This window comes from Chlorocebus sabaeus, chromosome 11, assembly GCF_047675955.1.
Source record: "Chlorocebus sabaeus isolate Y175 chromosome 11, mChlSab1.0.hap1, whole genome shotgun sequence".
Lineage (NCBI taxonomy): Eukaryota > Metazoa > Chordata > Mammalia > Primates > Cercopithecidae > Chlorocebus > Chlorocebus sabaeus.
Window position 1 is genome coordinate 116,736,887 of NC_132914.1, and position 17,690 is coordinate 116,754,576.

Genomic DNA, 17,690 nt, shown 5'->3' on the forward strand with positions numbered 1-17,690 from the left:
TGTGCACCACCACACCTGGCTAACTTTTTAAAATGTTTTGTAGAGACACGGTCTCCCTGTGTTGCCCAGGCTGGTCTTGAACTTCAGGCCTCAAGCGATCCTCCTGCCTTGGCCTCCCAAAGCACTGGGATTGTAGGCATGAGCCACCGTGTCTGATCCTATAATATTTTACTGTATGATATAGTATATAGAGAAAAGCACATATATTTATATACTACATATATGTGCTATATAAAATTATACAGATCATTGTATTTACTATACATATATATATGCAGACAGAGGAGGTTCATTCATTTATTCATTTGTGCTGTGAAACTGAACTCTGATATTTTCTACTATCTTATAGGCTCAAAGTGGGGGACAAACAGGTATTTTAAAGCCACCAGCATTTTTTTCAGCTACTCAATACAGATTGAGTTCATCACAGTGGGTCTGAAGAGAAGAGGAGGGAAAATTTCTGTTTTGTTTTGGGAGAACACTCTTGGACTCTTGGAGGCATTTCAGTTAAGCAAAGGGGAAGCAATCTCCTCTTTTTTTTTTTTTTTTTTTTTTTTTTGAGATGGAGTCTCACTCTGTTGCCCAGGCTGAAGTACAGTGACACAATCTCAGCTCACTGCAACCTCCACCTTCCGGCTCAAGTGATTCTCGTGTCTCAGCCTCCAGAGTAGCTAGGATTATAGGTGCTCAACACCATGCCTGGCTAAATTTTTGCATTTTTAGTAGAGATGGGGTTTCACCACGTTGGTCAGGCTGGTCTTGAACTGACCTCAAGTGATCGGCCTACCTCGGCCTCCCAAAGTGCTGGGATTACAGGTGTGAGCCACCGCACCTGGCCGCAATCTCCTCTTCTGAAAAGGTCATAGAGGGAAGAAATGCATCTCTCTAAAGAATACTTTGCATGACGGAGAGGAAAGGATTTTCCTTCTCTCTCTCTGGAACAAAGTGGAAGTGGGAATTTGAAGGAGAGATAGTCAAAAAGACACCACCGACATGAGAAACAGGATGAGCCCACAACACCGTGGCAGGAGAAAAAGGTTCACCAGTTGGGGTGCTCATGAGCACGATGCATGAGCTCTAAAATATGTGAAGTCTGGAATTTAGCATCCAGGTTTTCCTATGATGTTTTTCTGTTCTCATCTCCAGGTCTCCAGTAAAAGAAGTGGGGCTAATTAGGGCAATGAAAGATGTCCAGCAGAGAACTTAGGAGGCTCCCAGAGGAATACTCTTAAAACAGATGTGGGAACACGGAAGTATTCCTCAAGGACCACCAGAAATGCCCGGGGAGGACTGTCTGGTATAAAACTGCAGTTTTTTTGGATCAATGCAAAACAGAGCTCAAACAATTATATAACAACTGTAATGGAAGATGACCCATGAAAGTTGGAAAATCCCAAGACATCTGGGTTACAATGAACTCCATAGAAATGACGGAGGTCAATTCTATATTCAGAAATAGAAAGACAATGGTGAGGCCAGGCACAGTGGCTCATGCCTGTAATCCCAGCACTTTGGGAGGCTGAGGTGGGTGGATCACAAGGTCAGGAGTTTAAGACCAGCCTGGCCAACATGGTGAAACCCCAACTCTATTAAAAATACAAAAATTAGCCAGGTGTGGTGGTGGACACCTGTAATCCCAGCTACTGGGGAGGCTGAGGCAGGAGAATTGCATGAAACCAGAAGGCAGAGGTTGCAATGAGCCGAGATCGCCCACTGCACTTCAGCCTGGGTGAAAGAGCGAAAATCCATGAAAGACAGAAAGACAGGAAGGAAGGAAGGAAGGAAGGAAGGAAGGAAGGAAGGAAGGAAGGAAGGAAGGAAGGAAGGAAGGAAGGAAGGAAGGAAGGAAGGAAGGAAGGAAGGAAGGAAGGAAGGAAGGAATGCAGGCAGGCAGGCAATGGTGAGCAAGATGGACATGGCCTTGAACTGCACAGATAAAACAAATATTCAACAAGTACGAACTTGTGGATTCCAATGGCTGTGACAGTCTAGTAAGAGTTTTGGCAAACTTTTTCTGTAAAGGAACAGAAAATAAATATTTGAGACTTTGTGGGTCATATGGTCTCTGCTGAACTGGGCCATGGTGGTGTGAAAGCAGTCACAGACGATGCATAAACAAATAGGCAATGCTGTGTTCCAATTAAGCTTTATTTAAGGATACTGCAATTTGAATTTCATATAATTTTCACATGTCAGAGACTACTATTCTCCTTTTTAGCTACTTAAAAATGCAAAAATTATTCTTAGTTCTCAGGTCATACAAAAACAGGTGGCAGGATGGATTTGGACCATGGGGTGTGGTTTGGCTACTCCTGGTTGAAAGTTAGGCCTAAAACATACATAATAATAATTGACTGAAAATAGGCAGGGCACAGTGATTCACACCTGTAATCCCAGCACTTTGGGAGGCTGAGGTGGATGGGTCACCTGAGGTCAGGAGTTCAAGACCAGCCTGGCCAACATGGCGAAATCCTGTCTCTCCTAAAAATACAAAAATTAGCGGGGCATGGTGACAGGTGCCTGTAATCCCAGCTACTTGAGAGGCTGAGGCAGAGAATCACTTGAACCAGGGAGGCAGAGATTGCAGTGAGCCGAGATCGCACCACTGCACTCCAGCTTGGGTGACAGAGCGAGACTCTATCTCAATAGTAGTAATAATAATAATAATAGCTTACGTTCTTGAGCACAGGTCTAAGTACCAGGTGCTACGCCAAGTATGCTTTGCTACGATGATATTACTCTGTCACTCAGGCTGGCGTGCAGTGGCACAATTAGAGCTCATTGTAACCTTGAACTCCTGGGTGCAAGTGATCCTCCCACCTCAGCCTCCTGAGTAGCTGGGGCTACTGGCAGATGCCACCATATCCAGCTGATTTGTTTTAATTTTTTGTAGAGAGGAAGTCTGACTATGTTGCCCAGGGTGGTCTTGAACTCCTGGCCTCAAGCGATCCTCCCACCTCAGCCTTCCAAAGCACTGAGATTACAGGCATGAACCACTGAACTCAGCCTATAATTTGGCTTTCTTCTGGACTTTCTTGAGTGAGAAAGAAGAGAGGGGTATTGTACTAATTTTCCAAGAATTTAGCATAACTGGGTGGTGTCATCCTGTCTCTTCAAAGAAAATGTTAAAATGACTGCCCTAGGTACCTCCTCTCAAGCTCCCCAAATGCCAAGCAAGAAAGGATCATTGGGTCCAATCTTGTCACTCTCTCTATATATATTTTAAAAACTATTTGGCAGCTGGGCATGGTGGCTCATGCCTGTAACCCCAGCACTTTGGGAGGCCGAGGCGGACAGATCACCTGAGGTCCAGAGTTGGAGACCAGCCTGGCCAACATGGTGAAACCCAGCCTCTACTAAAAATACAAAAATTAGCCGGGTGTGGTGGTGCACACCTGTAATCCCAGCTACTCGGGAGGCTGAGGCAGGAGAATTGCTTGAACCCAGGAGGTGAAGGTTCCAGTGAGCTGAGATCACGCCACTGCACTCCAGCCTTGAAGACAGAGTGAGACTCTGTCTCAAAATAAATAAAAATAAATAAATAAACAAATAAATAAATACTTTTTTAAAAAACCTATTTAGGCAGAAATAACGGAAAATGCACCCAAACATAGCAACCATCCCGCCACCTCTGGTGACTCCATTTACCACCACTTCCCCTCGCCCCAGTGACCATCTAACTTCTGGTCACAAATTGGCAAAAGGAATCACAGAAAACCAAGTAGCCTTGTGTCACCAGACCATCCTGCCCAACAAGGCAACCTTTGCTAAGAGTGACTCACTGTGGCGGACAGGCAGGTTTAACAGGCATCTGGGCAGGAAGTACTGCCCTGTTTATTGATGGAAAACTGTTTGCCAGAGTAAGAGCTCTTTGGGGACTTTTGAAGATGTTTGGCAAGCCCCAGTCCCGAAGGCTGCTGTGTGCTAAGAAAGGAGCTGTGGGCCTCTGAAAACTTAGCAGCTAAAAGGTCACCTCCCCAGAAGCCTGTTAAGGGAACAGAATGAAAAGTTCTCCATCCCAGGAGGATGTATGGGAGTGAGCTACCATGTATCTACCTTTTTTTTTTTTTTTTTTTTTGAGACCCAGTTTCGCTCTTGTTGCCCAGGCTGGAGTGCAATGTTGTGATCTCAGCTCACTGCAACCTCTGCCTCCTGGGTTCAAGCGATTCTCCTGCCTCAGCCTTTCTGAGTAGCTGGGATTACAGGCATGCGCCACCACACCCAGCTAATTTTGTATTTTTAGTAGAGATGGGGTTTCTCCATGTTGGTCAGGCTGGTCTCGAACTCCCGACCTCAGATGATCCACCCTCCTCGGTCTCCCAAAGTGCTGGGATCACAGGCGTGAGCCACCAAGCTCGGCCTACCATGTCTCTCTTTAAGAGATGCTCCTCCTCTAGGAGTAAGTCACGCCCTCCACCCCATTCCCTGTAACTTCTCCCTTGGAGAAGTTCTCCCTTAGAGCAGTTTGCAAAACTGTAATTCAGTATGTGTGTATATTTTGTACCCACATGGTTTCAACTTCTGTAAGTATGTTTGCTGTGCTGTAATCAACTTAGCACAGTGTCAGAAGCATGATAAAAACGTGTTGACCACATGAGATATCACCTCACACCCATGAGGATGTCTATAGTCAAAAGAAATTGAAAATAACAAATATTAGTGATGATATGGAGAAACTGGAACCCTTGTGCACCATTGGTGAGAAGGTAAAATAGTGTACCTGTTACACGAAACAGTATGGCAGTTCTTCAAAATATTAAAAAGAGACTTGAAAGCAGGGTCTCAAAAAGAGACTTGTATACCTATTTTCATAGCATTATTCACAACAGCCAAAAGATAGAAGCAACCCAAATGTCCAATGACAGACATTTAGCTTTGTGGAACAAAACCCAATCCAAGCCCACCCAAGCAATTAAACAAAAATTCATTGGCTCAAATAAAAAAAAGGAAATCCAAAGATAGATGTTTCAGCCATAGCAGGATCCAGGTGTTCAAAATGGAAGATTTCAACACATACCTTGTAGTAACCGAGTCTTCGAACAACACAATTTAAAAATTTGATTTAATATATATATACAGAATCCAGTACCCAACAATTAGAGAACACACATTCTTCTCAATTACATATGAAACATTTACAAAAGTTGTCCACATTTCAGGCAGTAAAGTGTTTCAACAACTTTCAAATAATCAATGTCATATAGATTATGATCTCTGATCACAACATAATGGAGTTGATAACAAAAAGAAAACAAAAAATGTTGACCTTAGAGAATATGCTTCTCAATTTAAAAAAGAAGAACATGCATCTATATAACATGAATCCAAGAAAAATCATAATGAAAATGTAAAAATACTTACAACTGAAAATAATGAAAATGCTATAAATTAAAGGTTATGGGATGCACCTAGTGAAGTACTTCAAAAAATGTATATTCTTAAATTTTTATATTAAAAATAAAGGTTAAAAATTAGTTAACTAAGTATCCAGCTTAGGAAGTTATAAATAAAACAAAGTAAGCTCAAAGTAAGAAGGCAGGCAATAGTAATAGTAAAAAGAATATAAATTGATAGAGGTAGGGAGGTTCCAAGATGGCCAAATAGGAGCAGCTCCAGTCTACAGCTCCCAGCATGAACGATGCAGAAGATGGGTGACTTCTGCATTTCTAACTGAGGAACCGGGTTCATCTCACTAGGGCTTGTCGGACAGTGGGTGCAGCCCATGGAGCGTGAGCCGAAGCAGGGCAGGGCGTAGCCTCACCCGGGAAGTACAAGGGGTCAGAGAATTCCCTTTCCTGGCCAAGGGAAGGCGTGACAGACAGTACCTGGAAAATCGGGACACTCCCACCCTAATACTGTGCTTTTCCAATGGTCTTAGCAAACAGCACACTAGGAGATTATATCCTGCACATGGCTCAGAGGGTCCCATGCCCACGGAGCCTCACTCACTGCTAGCACAGCAGTCTGAGATTGAACAGCAAGGTGGCAGTGAGGCTGGGGGATGGGCGTTCGCCATTGCTCAGGCTTGAGTAGGTACACAAAGCAGCCGGGGAAGCTTGAACTGGGTGGAGCCTACCACAGCTCAAGGAGACCTGCCTGCTTCTGTAGACTTCACCTCTGGGGGCAGGGCATAGCTGAACTAAAGGCAGCAGAAACTTCTGCAGGCTTAAACATCCCTGTCTGACAGTTTTGAAGAGAGTAGTGGTTCTCCCAGCACAGAGCTTGAGATCTGAGAATGGACAGACAGCCTCCTCAAGTGAGTCCCTGACCCCTGAGTAGTTTAACTGGGAGGCACTTCCCAGTAAGGACCAACTGACACTTCATATGGCTAGGTGCCCCTCTGAGACGAAGCTTCCAGAGGAAGGATCAGGCAGCAATATTTGCCATTCTGCAATATTTGCTGTTCTGCAGCCTCTGCTGGTGATACCCTGGCAAACAGGTCTGGAGTAGACCTCCAGCAAACTCCAACAGACCTGCAGCTGAGGGTCCTGACTGTTAGAAGGAAAACTAACAAACAGAAAGGACATCCACACCAAAACCCCATCTGTACGTCACCATCATCAAAGACCATCGTAAATAAAACAACAAAGATGGGGACAAACCAGAGCAGAAAAGCTGAAAATTCTAAAAATCAGAGTGCCTCTCCCCCTCCAAAGGAATGCAGCTCCTCGCCAGCAATGGAACAAAGCTGGACAGAGAATAACTTTGACGAGTAGAGAGAAGAAGGCTTCAGGCGATCAGTAATAACAAACTTCTCCAAGCTAAAGGAGGATGTTCAAACCCATCACAAAGAAGCTAAAAACCTTGAAAAAAGATTAGAAAAATGGTTAACCAAATAAACAGCATAGAGAAGACCTTAAATGACCTGATGGAACTGAAAACCACGGCACAAGAACTACGTGATGTGTGCACAAGCTTCAGTAGCCAATTCAAACAAGTGAAAGAAAGGGTATCAGTGATTGAAGATCAAATGAATGAAATGACGTGAGAAGAGAAGTTGAGAGAAAAAAGAGTAAAAAGAAACAAACAAAGCCTCCAAGAAATATGGGACTATGTGAAAAGACCAAATCTACATCTGACTGGTGTACCTGAAAGTGACAGAGAGAATGGAACCAAGTTGGAAAACACTCTTCAGGATATTATCCAGGAGAACTTCCCCAACGTAGCAAGGCAGGCAACATTCAAATTCAAAAAATACAGAGAACGCCACAAAGATACTCTTCGAGAAGAGCAACTCCAAGACACGTAATTGTCAGGTTCACCAAAGTTGAAATGAAGGAAAAAATGTTAAGGGCAGCCAGAGGGAAAGGTCAGGTTACTCACAAAGGGAAGCCCATCAGACTAACAGCAGATCTCTCAGCAGAAACTCTACAAGCCAGAAGAGAGTGGGGGACAATATTTAACATTCTTAAAGAAAAGAATTTTCAACCCAGAACTTCATATCCAGCCAAACTAAGGCTTCATAAGTGAGGGAGAAATAAAATCCTTTACAGACAAGCAAATGCTCAGAGATTTTGTCACCACCAGGCCTGCCTTACAAGAGCACCTGAAGGAAGCACTAAACATGGAAAGGAACAACTGGTACCAGCCACTGCAAAAGCATGTGAAATTATAAAGACAGTCAATGCTAGGAAGAAACTGCATCAACTAATGGGCAAAATAACCAGCCAACATCATAATGACAGGATCAAATTCACACATAACAATATTAACCTTAAATGTAAATGGGCTAAATGCTCCAATTAAAAGACACAGACTGGCAAATTGGATAAAGAGTCAAAACCCATCAGTGTGCTATATTCAGGAGACCCATCTCATGTGCAGAGACACACATGGGCTCAAAATGAAGGGATGGAGGAAGATCTACCAAGCAAATGGAAAACAAAAAAAGGCAGGGGTTGCAATCCTAGTCTCTGATAAAACAGACTTTAAACCAACAAAAATCAAAAGAGACAAAGAAGGCCATTACATAATGGTAAAGGGATCAATTCAACAAGAGCTAACTATCCTAAATATATATGCACCCAATACAGGAGCACCCAGATTTATAAAGCAAGGCCTTAGAGACATACAAAGAGACTTAGACTCCCATACAATAATAATGGGAGACTTTAACACCCCACTGTCAACATTAGACAGATCAATGAGACAGGAAGTTAACAAAGATATGCAGGAATTGAACTCAGCTCTGCACCAAAGGGACCTAATAGACATCTACAGAACTCCACCCCAAATCAACAGAATATACATTCTTCTCAGCACCACATCGCACTTATTCCAAAATTGACCACATAGTTGGAAATAAAGCACTCCTCAGCAAATGTAAAATAACAGAAATTACAACAAACTGTCTCTCAGACCACAGCGCAATCAAACTAGAACTCAGGATTAAGAAACTGACTCAAACCCGCACAACTACATGGAAACTGAACAATCCGCTCCTGAATGACTACTGGGTACACAACAAAATGAGAGCAGAAATAAAGATATTCTTTGAAACCAATGAGAACAAAGACACAACATACCAGAATCTCTGGGACACATTTAAAGCAATGTGTAGAGGGAAATTTATAGCACTAAATGCCCACAAGAGAAAGCAGGAAAGATCTAAAATCAACACCCTAACATCACAATTAAAAAACTAGAGAAGCAAGAGCAAACACATTCAGAAGCTAGCAGAAGACAAGAAATAACTAAGATCAGAGCAGGACTTAAGGAGATACAGACACAAAAAACCCTTCAAAAAATCAATGAATACAGGAGCTGGTTTTTTGAAAAGATCAACAAAATTGATAGACCACTAGCAAGACTAATAAAGAAAAAAAGAGAGAAGAATCAAATAGACACAATAAAAAATGATAAAGGGAATATCACCACCAATCCCACGGAAATACAAACTACCATCAGAGAATACTATAAACACCTCTATGCAAATAAACTAGAAAATCTAGAAGAAATGGATAAATTCCTGAACACATAAACCCTCCCAAGACTAAACTAGGAAGAAGTTGAATCCCTGAATAGACCAATAACAGGTTCTGAAATTGAGGCAATAATTAATAGTCTAGCAACTAAAAAAAGTACAAGACCAAACGGATTCACAGCCGAATTCTACCAGGGGTACAAAGAGGAGCTGGTACCATTCCTTCTGAAACTATTCCGATCAATGGAAAAAGAGGGAATCATCCCTAACTCATTTTATGAGGCCAGCATCATCCTGATACCAAACCTGGCAGAGACGCAACAAAAAAAGAGAACTTGAAACCAGTATCCCTAATGAACATCGATACAAAAATCCTCAATAAAATACTGGCAAACTGAATCCAGCAGCACGTCAAAAACCTTATCCACCATGATCAAGTTGGCTTCATCCCTAGGATGCAAGGCTGGTTCAACATACACAAATCAATAAATGTAAACCATCACATAAACAGAACCAAAGACAAAAACCACATGATTATCTCAATAGATGTAGAAAAGGCCTTCGACAAAATTCAACAGTGCTTCATGCTAAAAACTCTCAATAAACTAGGTATTCATGGAACGTATCTCAAAATACTAAGAGCTATTTATGACAAACCCACAGCCAATATCATACTGAATGGGCAAAAACTGGAAGCATTCCCTTTGAAAACAGGCACAAGACAGGGATGCCCTCTCTCACCACTCCTATTCAACATGCTGTTGGAAGTTCTGGCCAGGGCAATCAGGCAGGACAAAGAAATAAAGGGTATTCAATTAGGAAAAGAGGAAATCAAATTGTCCTTGTTTGCAGATGACATGACTGTATATTTAGAAAACCCCATTGTCTCAGCCCAAATCTCCTTAACCTGATAAGCAACTTCAGCAAAGTCTCAGGATACAAAATCAATGTGCAAAAATCACAAGCATTCCTATACACCAATAATAGAAAAACAGAGAGCCAAATCATGAGTGAACTCCCATTCACAATTGCTTCAAAGAGAATAAAATACCTAGGAATCCAACTTACAAGGGATGTGAAGGACCTCTTCAAGGAGAACAACAAACCACTGCTGAATGAAATAAAAGAGGACATAAACAAATGGAAGAACATTCCATGCTCATGGATAGGAAGAATCAACATCATGAAAATGGCCATACTGTCCAAGGTAATTTATAGATTCAATGCCATCCCCATCAAGCTACCAATGACTTTCTTCACAGAATTGGAAAAAACTACTTTAAAGTTCATATGGAACCAAAAAAGAACTCACATTGCCAAGACAAGCCTAAGCCAAAAGAGCAAAGCTGGAGGCATCATGCTACCTGACTTCAAACTATACTACAAGGCTACAGTAACCAAAACAGCATGGTACTGGTAGCAACACAGAGATATAGACCAATGGAACAGAACAAAGCCATCAGAAATAATACCATACATCTACAAGCACCTGATCTTTGACAAACCTGACAAAAACAAGAAATGGGGAAAGGATTCCCTATTTAATAAATGGTGTTGGGAAAACTGGCTAGCCATATGTAGAAAGCTGAAACTCGATCCCTTCCTTCCACCTTATACAAAACTTAATTTGAGATGGATTGAAGACTTAAATGTTAGACCTAAAACCATCAAAACCCTAGAAGAAAACCTAGGCAATGCCATTCAGGACATAGGCATGGGCAAGGACTTCATGACTAAAACACCAAAAGCAGTGGCAACAAAAGCCAAAATTGACAAATGGGATCTAATTAAACTAAAGAGCTTCTGCACAGCAAAAGAAACTCCCATCATAGTGAACAGGCAACCTACAGAATGGGAGAAAATTTTTACAATCTACCCATCTGACAAAGGGCTAATATCCAGAACCTACAAAGAACTTAAACAAATTTACAAGGAAAAAATCAAACAACCCCATCAAAAAGTGGGCAAAGGATATGAACAGACACTTCTCAAAAGAAGACATTTACACAGCTAACAGATACATGAAAAAAATGCTCATAATCACTGGCCATCCAATGAGATACCATCTCACACCAGTTAGAATGGTGATTATTAAAAAGCCAGGAAACGACAGGTGCTGGAGAGGATGTGGAGAAATGGGAACACTTTTACACTGTTGGTGGGACTGTAAACTAGTTCAACCATTGTGGAAGACAGTGTGGCGATTCCTCAAGGATCTAGAACTAGAAATACCATTTGACCCAGCCATCCCATTACTGGGTATATAACCAAAGGATTATAAATCATGCGGCTATAAAGACACATGAACACGTATGTTTATTGTGGCACTATTCACAATAGCAAAGACTTGGAACCAACTCAAATGTCCATTAGTGATAGACTGGATTAAGAAAATGTGGCACATATATGCCATGGAATACTATGCAGCCATAAAAAAGGATGAGTTCATGTCCTTTGTAGGGACATGGATGAAGCTGGAAACCATCATTCTGAGCAAACTATCGCAAGGACAGAAAACCAAACACCGCATGTTCTCACTCATAGGTGGGAATTGAACAATGAGAGCACTTGGACACAGGAAGGGGAACATCATACACTGGGGCCTGTCATGGGGTGGGGGGACAGGGGAGGGATAGCATTAGGAGGTATACCTAATGTAAATGATGAGTTAATGGGTGCAGCACACCAACATGGCACATGTATACATATGTAACAAACCTGCACGTTGTGCACATGTACCCTAGAACTTAAAGTACATAAAAATGTGTGTGTGTGTGTGTGTGTGTATATATATATCTATATATATATATATATGTAAATTAATAGGCCAGGTGCTGCCACTCATGCCCATAATCCCAGCACTTTGGGAGGCCAAGGTGCTTGGATCACCTGAGGTCAGGAGTTCTAGACCAACCTGGCCAACATGGTGAAACCCTGTCTCTACTCAAAATACAAAAAAATTAGCCGGGCATGGTGGCACACACCTGTAAGCCTAGCTACTCAGGAGCCTGAGTCAGGAGAATTGCTTGAACCGGGGAGGTGGAGGTTACGGTGAGCCAAGATCATGCCATTGTACTCCAGCCTGGGCGACAACAGCAAAAACTCTGTCTCAAAAAACAAAACAAAACAAAAAAATATATATACACACACATATTTATATATATAAATTATAAGAGAAATGATTTTTTTAAAAACCAAATGTTGGTTCTTCAAGAAAAAATAATAATAGACGCAGGTCTCTGGTGACATTGATCTAGTAAAAAGAGAAAAAGCACAAATGGGGAATATGTCTAAAAATACCTAAAAGAGAGATTTTAAAAGATAATGAAATACTGTGAAAAACTTTATGACATTAAATTTGACACTTTAGACTACATGGAAAATTATACACGGAAAATCATATATTTTACAAAACTGGCTTAGAAACAAATAGAAAACAAGAATAGTTCTAAAATGAAGAAAATTTGTCAGTAATTTAAAATATTTCCTCAAAGGAAAGAAAAAGATCTAGATAGAATTGTAAAAAACTTATAGCAAATTTTCAAGAAACAGATAATTCCAATTTTATACAAGCACTTCCGAAGAATTCCCAAGAGGAAATGTACCCGTTAATCTAATACAATTCTGATACCAAAACCAGACAGAACATGAAAAAGGAAAGTTACAGGATTATCTTGCAAATATGTGCAAAAATCCTAAATATCAGAAAGCAAAACCTAGCTATATGTTCATGAAATATATCATTCATATATCATATCATAAACTATATCATATAATAAAATCTATCATGGCCAATTTGACTTATACCAGGAACATAAGATTAGCTTAACCTTCAAAAATCCTTTCATGTCAATTGTCACATTTTCAGATCAAAGGAAAAAACTATATGATCTTGACAATGGATGAAGAAAAGGTATTGGATAGAATTCAACACTCATTCATAATTTGTTTTAAAGAAGACAGAACACTTAGCAAACTAGGAATAGGAGAAAAAAATATTTACCTTGATAAACATATCTACCTAAAGCCTGTAACAGAAACCATAATTGCAGGTGAAATTTAGAAGTTCCCTTTAGAGCAGGGAACAAAAGAAGTGCACTCATTCTCACTTCTTCCATTCAAAATTGTACTGGATACCCTAGCCAATGCAATAATACGAGATGAATTAAACCAAGGTAGAATGATTAAAATATGGCAACAAAATGAATTATTTGCAATCAATGTGATTATCCACATAGAAACTGCAAAGACTCTATAAACTATTAAGAATAAATTAGACGATTTAGCAAGGTAATTGAATATAATAGTGATATAAAACTTAGCTGCATTTCTCTGCATCAACAACAAACAGAAATATAACATTTAAAATACTCAACAGGCCAGGCACGGTGGCTCACGTCTGTAATCCCAGTACTTTGGGAAGCCGAGGCGCGTGGATCACTTGAAGTCAGGAGTTCAAGACCAGCCTGGCCAACATGGCGAAATCGCATCTCTGCTAAAAATGCAAAAATTAGCTGGGCTTGAACCCAGGAGGTGGAGGTTGCAGTGAGCCGAGATCGTGTCACTGCACTCCAGCCTGGGTGACAGAGACTCCTTCTTAAAAAATAATAAATAATAAATAATAAAATAAAATACTCAACAATGATGGCAAAATAAATTGGTAGCAAGAAATACCGCTATTTTAAAAATAAGCAGAGCCTCAAGTAGAAAATTAGACAACTATACAACTCCCTTGAAAGACATTAAAGACATATTTATATCAAGAAAGATATTTCTCCCCAAAATTGATTATATAAATATTCAGGCAATTTCAAACAAAATTCTAATAAAGTTTTTTGTGAAACTTGAAAAGCTAATTCCAAAAGAGAAAAAAGCCAAAGGCAGCCACAACATTTTTTGGAAAAGAAAAAGAAATCAAGATTTACCTTAGAAAACTATAGCAATTAAGATAGTACTTTATTGGCGCAAAAAATTACAAATAGTTTGATGAAACAGAGTAGAGAGTGCAGACACAGTACTAGACATATGACAAAAGAAACATCACAGGTCACTAGGAAAAGTATACCCCTACTCTATAAACACCACTAGTATGATAAGCTATCTGTAAAAAAATTTTTTTTAATTTGATTTCTACTTCACACTATTAAAAAAACAGCTCCAAATGGATTAAAGACTTAATGTGAGACCGGGCATGGTGGCTCACGTCTGTAATCCCAGCATTTTGAGAGGCGAGGCAGGTGGATCACTTGAGGTCAGGAGTTTGGGACCACCCTGGCCAACATGGCCAAACCCCATCTCTACTAAAAATACAAAAATTAGCTGGGCTTGGTGGTGGGCACCTATAATCCCAGCTACTCGGGAGGCAGAGGCAGGAGAATCACTTGAACTCAGGAGGTGGAGGATGTAGTGAGCCGAGATCACACCACTGCACTCCAGCCTGGGTGACGAGACTCCATCTCAAAAATAAATAAATAAACAAATAATACTTAAATGTGAAAATAAAAGTCTAAATTTTTAGAAGAAAATATGAGAGAATATTTGTATGACCCTGAGTTTAAGAAAGGATTTTCTAAACAAGTTATCATAAAGGAAAACTGAGTTATATGCTCAGATATATTTGGCAATAGAAAAACTTCTACTTACAACATCATAAATAGGGGACTTCACTTCTGGTTCCGATGAACTAGCCTGTATCAGAATAGTCCTGGCAAAAGCAATTTGAAAAGATTAATAAATACCCAAAAAATCTATCTGAAGGCATTGCAAAGATATCAAGGCAGCCAGGGCTTAAGAGGTTAATGTTCTCTGAGCCCACTGAAGTTAGTCTGACATTCTGTGCCACCTTCTGCCAATTTGTCAGTAGCACCAAGCTAAGAAACTGAAAAGAAAGTGGATATAAGAGGTTGAGAAGTTTAGCAAAGCTTTCCACCATCACAACGGGACTGGAGAAGCAACATAAGAGCTCAGGACCTAACAAGGAGAAAGGTCACGGGTTGTATTAGTCTGTTTTCACACTGCTGTAAAGAACTACCCGAGACTGGGTAATTTATAAAGGAAAGGAATTTAATTGACACACAGTTCCGAGTGGCTGGGGAGGCCTCATGAAACTTACGAACATGGTACAAGGTAAAGGAGAAGCAAAGGCACATCTTATGGTGGCAGCAGGAGAGAGAGAAGTGAGAGCACAGGAAAAACTGCTGCTTTTATAACCATCAGATCTTTTGAGAACTTCCTCACTATCACAAGAACAGCATGGGGGAAACCGCCCCCCTGATCCAATCACTTCCCCTCCTCCACACGTGAGGATTACAGTTCGAGATGGGATTTGGGTGGGAACACAGAGCCAAACCATATCACGGGAAAACACACCCAGGTTTTCACTTGAATTTCAATGAAAGGGCTGTCCCTTTCACGGAAAAGGGCTATACGCCAAGAGTGAGGGCAAACCAGAAATAAGACAACCTTCGTGAACACTGAACCCAGTGATATGCCAGAGCTGGCTCATATCAACTTCTGAGGAGGCAGTTGTTAAATTTACATTAATTCTATGAACTACCTGTTAAATATAGTCATTATTTAAAATAATTATATGAACTTACAATTAAATAAGTTACATTTAAAACAAAGATGATGGCCAGGCGCTATGGCTCCCGCCTGTAATCCCAGTACTTTGGGAGGCGATGGTGGGTGGATCACTTGAGTTCTAGACCAGCCTGGCTGACATGAAACTGTCTCTACTAAAAATACAAAAATTAACCAGGTGTGGTGACACACACCTGTAATCCCAGGTACTCAGGAAGCTGAGGTGGGAGGATCACTTGAACCTGGGAGGCAGAGGTTGCAGTGAGCCAAGATTTTGCCACTGCACTCCAGCCTGGGCAACAGAGTGAGACTCTGACTCAAAAATAAATAAATAAATAAATAAATAAATAAATAAATAAATAAATAAATAAAACAAAGATAATAAATATTCAATGTTTTCTAATTATTTTACAATATTTTATTATTATTGATGCTTTGAGGTTACTTCTGTCTATAGCATCTACATGATAGAAATACTATATAACAGTGTGCTAACTACGCATCTCTTTCCAGCGTCACACTTAGTGACCTCAGGTTGGTGAGAATATTTACACCACAGAAATTGGTAACATTACATATAATACCTTGATTAACTGTTTGTTGATTGTCTAAGCCAGGAGCCAGCAAATTGTTTCTGTAAAGGGCCAGACAATACATATTTTCAGTTTTGTAAACCACACAGTCTCTGTCATAACTATACAACTCCGCCATTGCAGTACAAAAGCAGCCATAAACAATATATAAACAAATGGGTGCAGGCAGATTTGACCCACAGCTGTAATTTGCCAACCCAGATCTAGACTTTTAAAAGTGATACATAAAATATTAACAATGTAGATTAAACTTAAAAGAAGTCATTACATTATGAACAACAAAAAAGAAGAAATACTCTTCCGATATTGAAACTATTAACCAACTTCGCAAAAAAGTTGCTCATATCATTGACAAATAAGTTAAATTCCCATGTCTCCATTGTTTCATTTTTGCCTTTCTCATTAACCTAAACAAAAATATCAACTAACATTCATGTCAAAACTACACTCATTCATCAATGCAACCCTAGGTTGGCTAAAGATACAAGAATTTGACAAAAATCAATAAGAATTCTGTGAGAATTGGATATTTGAAATTTACTATTAAAATACTATATAGTTTTAATTATTTGTAAGTTGAATGTTACATGTCCTTTATATCAGTAAATTTATAATAAATATATATGTAAGTTATAATATATGCATATATAATATATGTATATATTAATAATACATGTACATCACTACCCAGAGAAACCACTACAAAAACTATACAGAGAGATATTGAAAAATACTAGAAATAAATCAAAATGGAATCTCAAAAAGTATTCAAGTAACCTATAGGAAGGCAAGTAAAGAAAAGCAGACGCGGCTGGGTGTGGTGGCTCACGCCTGTAATCCCAGCACTTTGGGAGGCTGAGGCGGGTGGATCACCTGAGGTCAGGAGTTCTAGACCAGCCTGGCCAACATGGTTGGCCTACATGTATCTACTAAAAATACAAAAATTAGCCAGGCGTGATGGCGGGTGCCTGTAATTCCAGCTACTTGGTGGGGCGAGGCAGGAGAATTGCTTGAACCCGGGAGGCAGAGGTTGCAGTGAGCCGAAATCACGCCACTGCACTCCAGCCTGGGGGACAAGAGAAAGACTTTGTCTCAAGAAAGGAGGAAGGGAGGGAGGGAGGGAGGGAGGAAGGCAGGCAGGCAGGCAGGCAGGCAGGCAGGCAGGCAGGAAGGAAGGAAGGAAGGAAGGAAGGAAGGAAGGAAGGAGAAAGAAAAAGAAAGAAGGAAAGAAAGAAGAACAGAGGAAACAAAATAATAATAATAATTAAAAAATGGCAGACTTAAGTTCTAGCATAGCAATAGATTAGGGCCCATCCCACTGACTTCATTTGAATGTAATTCTCTATTTAAGGGCCCTATCTCCAAATATAGTCACATTCTGGGATACAGAGACTAGGATTCCTACATATAAATTTTGGGGAGACACAGTTCAGCCCATAACGTAGGCATTAGATGACTGTATGCTAAATAAATAATGAATGAATGAATGAATGAGTGAATGGTCGAAGCCTCCATTATAACATGTCTTTTGTGAAAGGAGATGTGAATCCCAGATGCCTGAGCTGAGGATATGTGGGCATTTTTTACTGTCC

The 17,690-nt window shown here is 40.3% G+C and overlaps 1 long non-coding RNA gene across 4 annotated transcripts in view; it reads right to left on the reverse strand.

Annotated features, from left to right (window-relative positions):
• Positions 1–17,690, reverse strand: part of LOC119623777 (uncharacterized) — a 213,796-nt gene that overhangs the window by 174,529 nt on the left and 21,577 nt on the right. Inside the window, exon 3 of one of the 4 annotated variants that reach the window (XR_012094603.1) lies at positions 14,567–14,627. The exons of the other annotated variants lie outside the window; for them this stretch is intronic. This is a non-coding gene — a long non-coding RNA (uncharacterized lncRNA). The remainder of the gene's footprint in view (positions 1–14,566; positions 14,628–17,690) is intronic. 4 annotated transcript variants of the gene reach the window in all.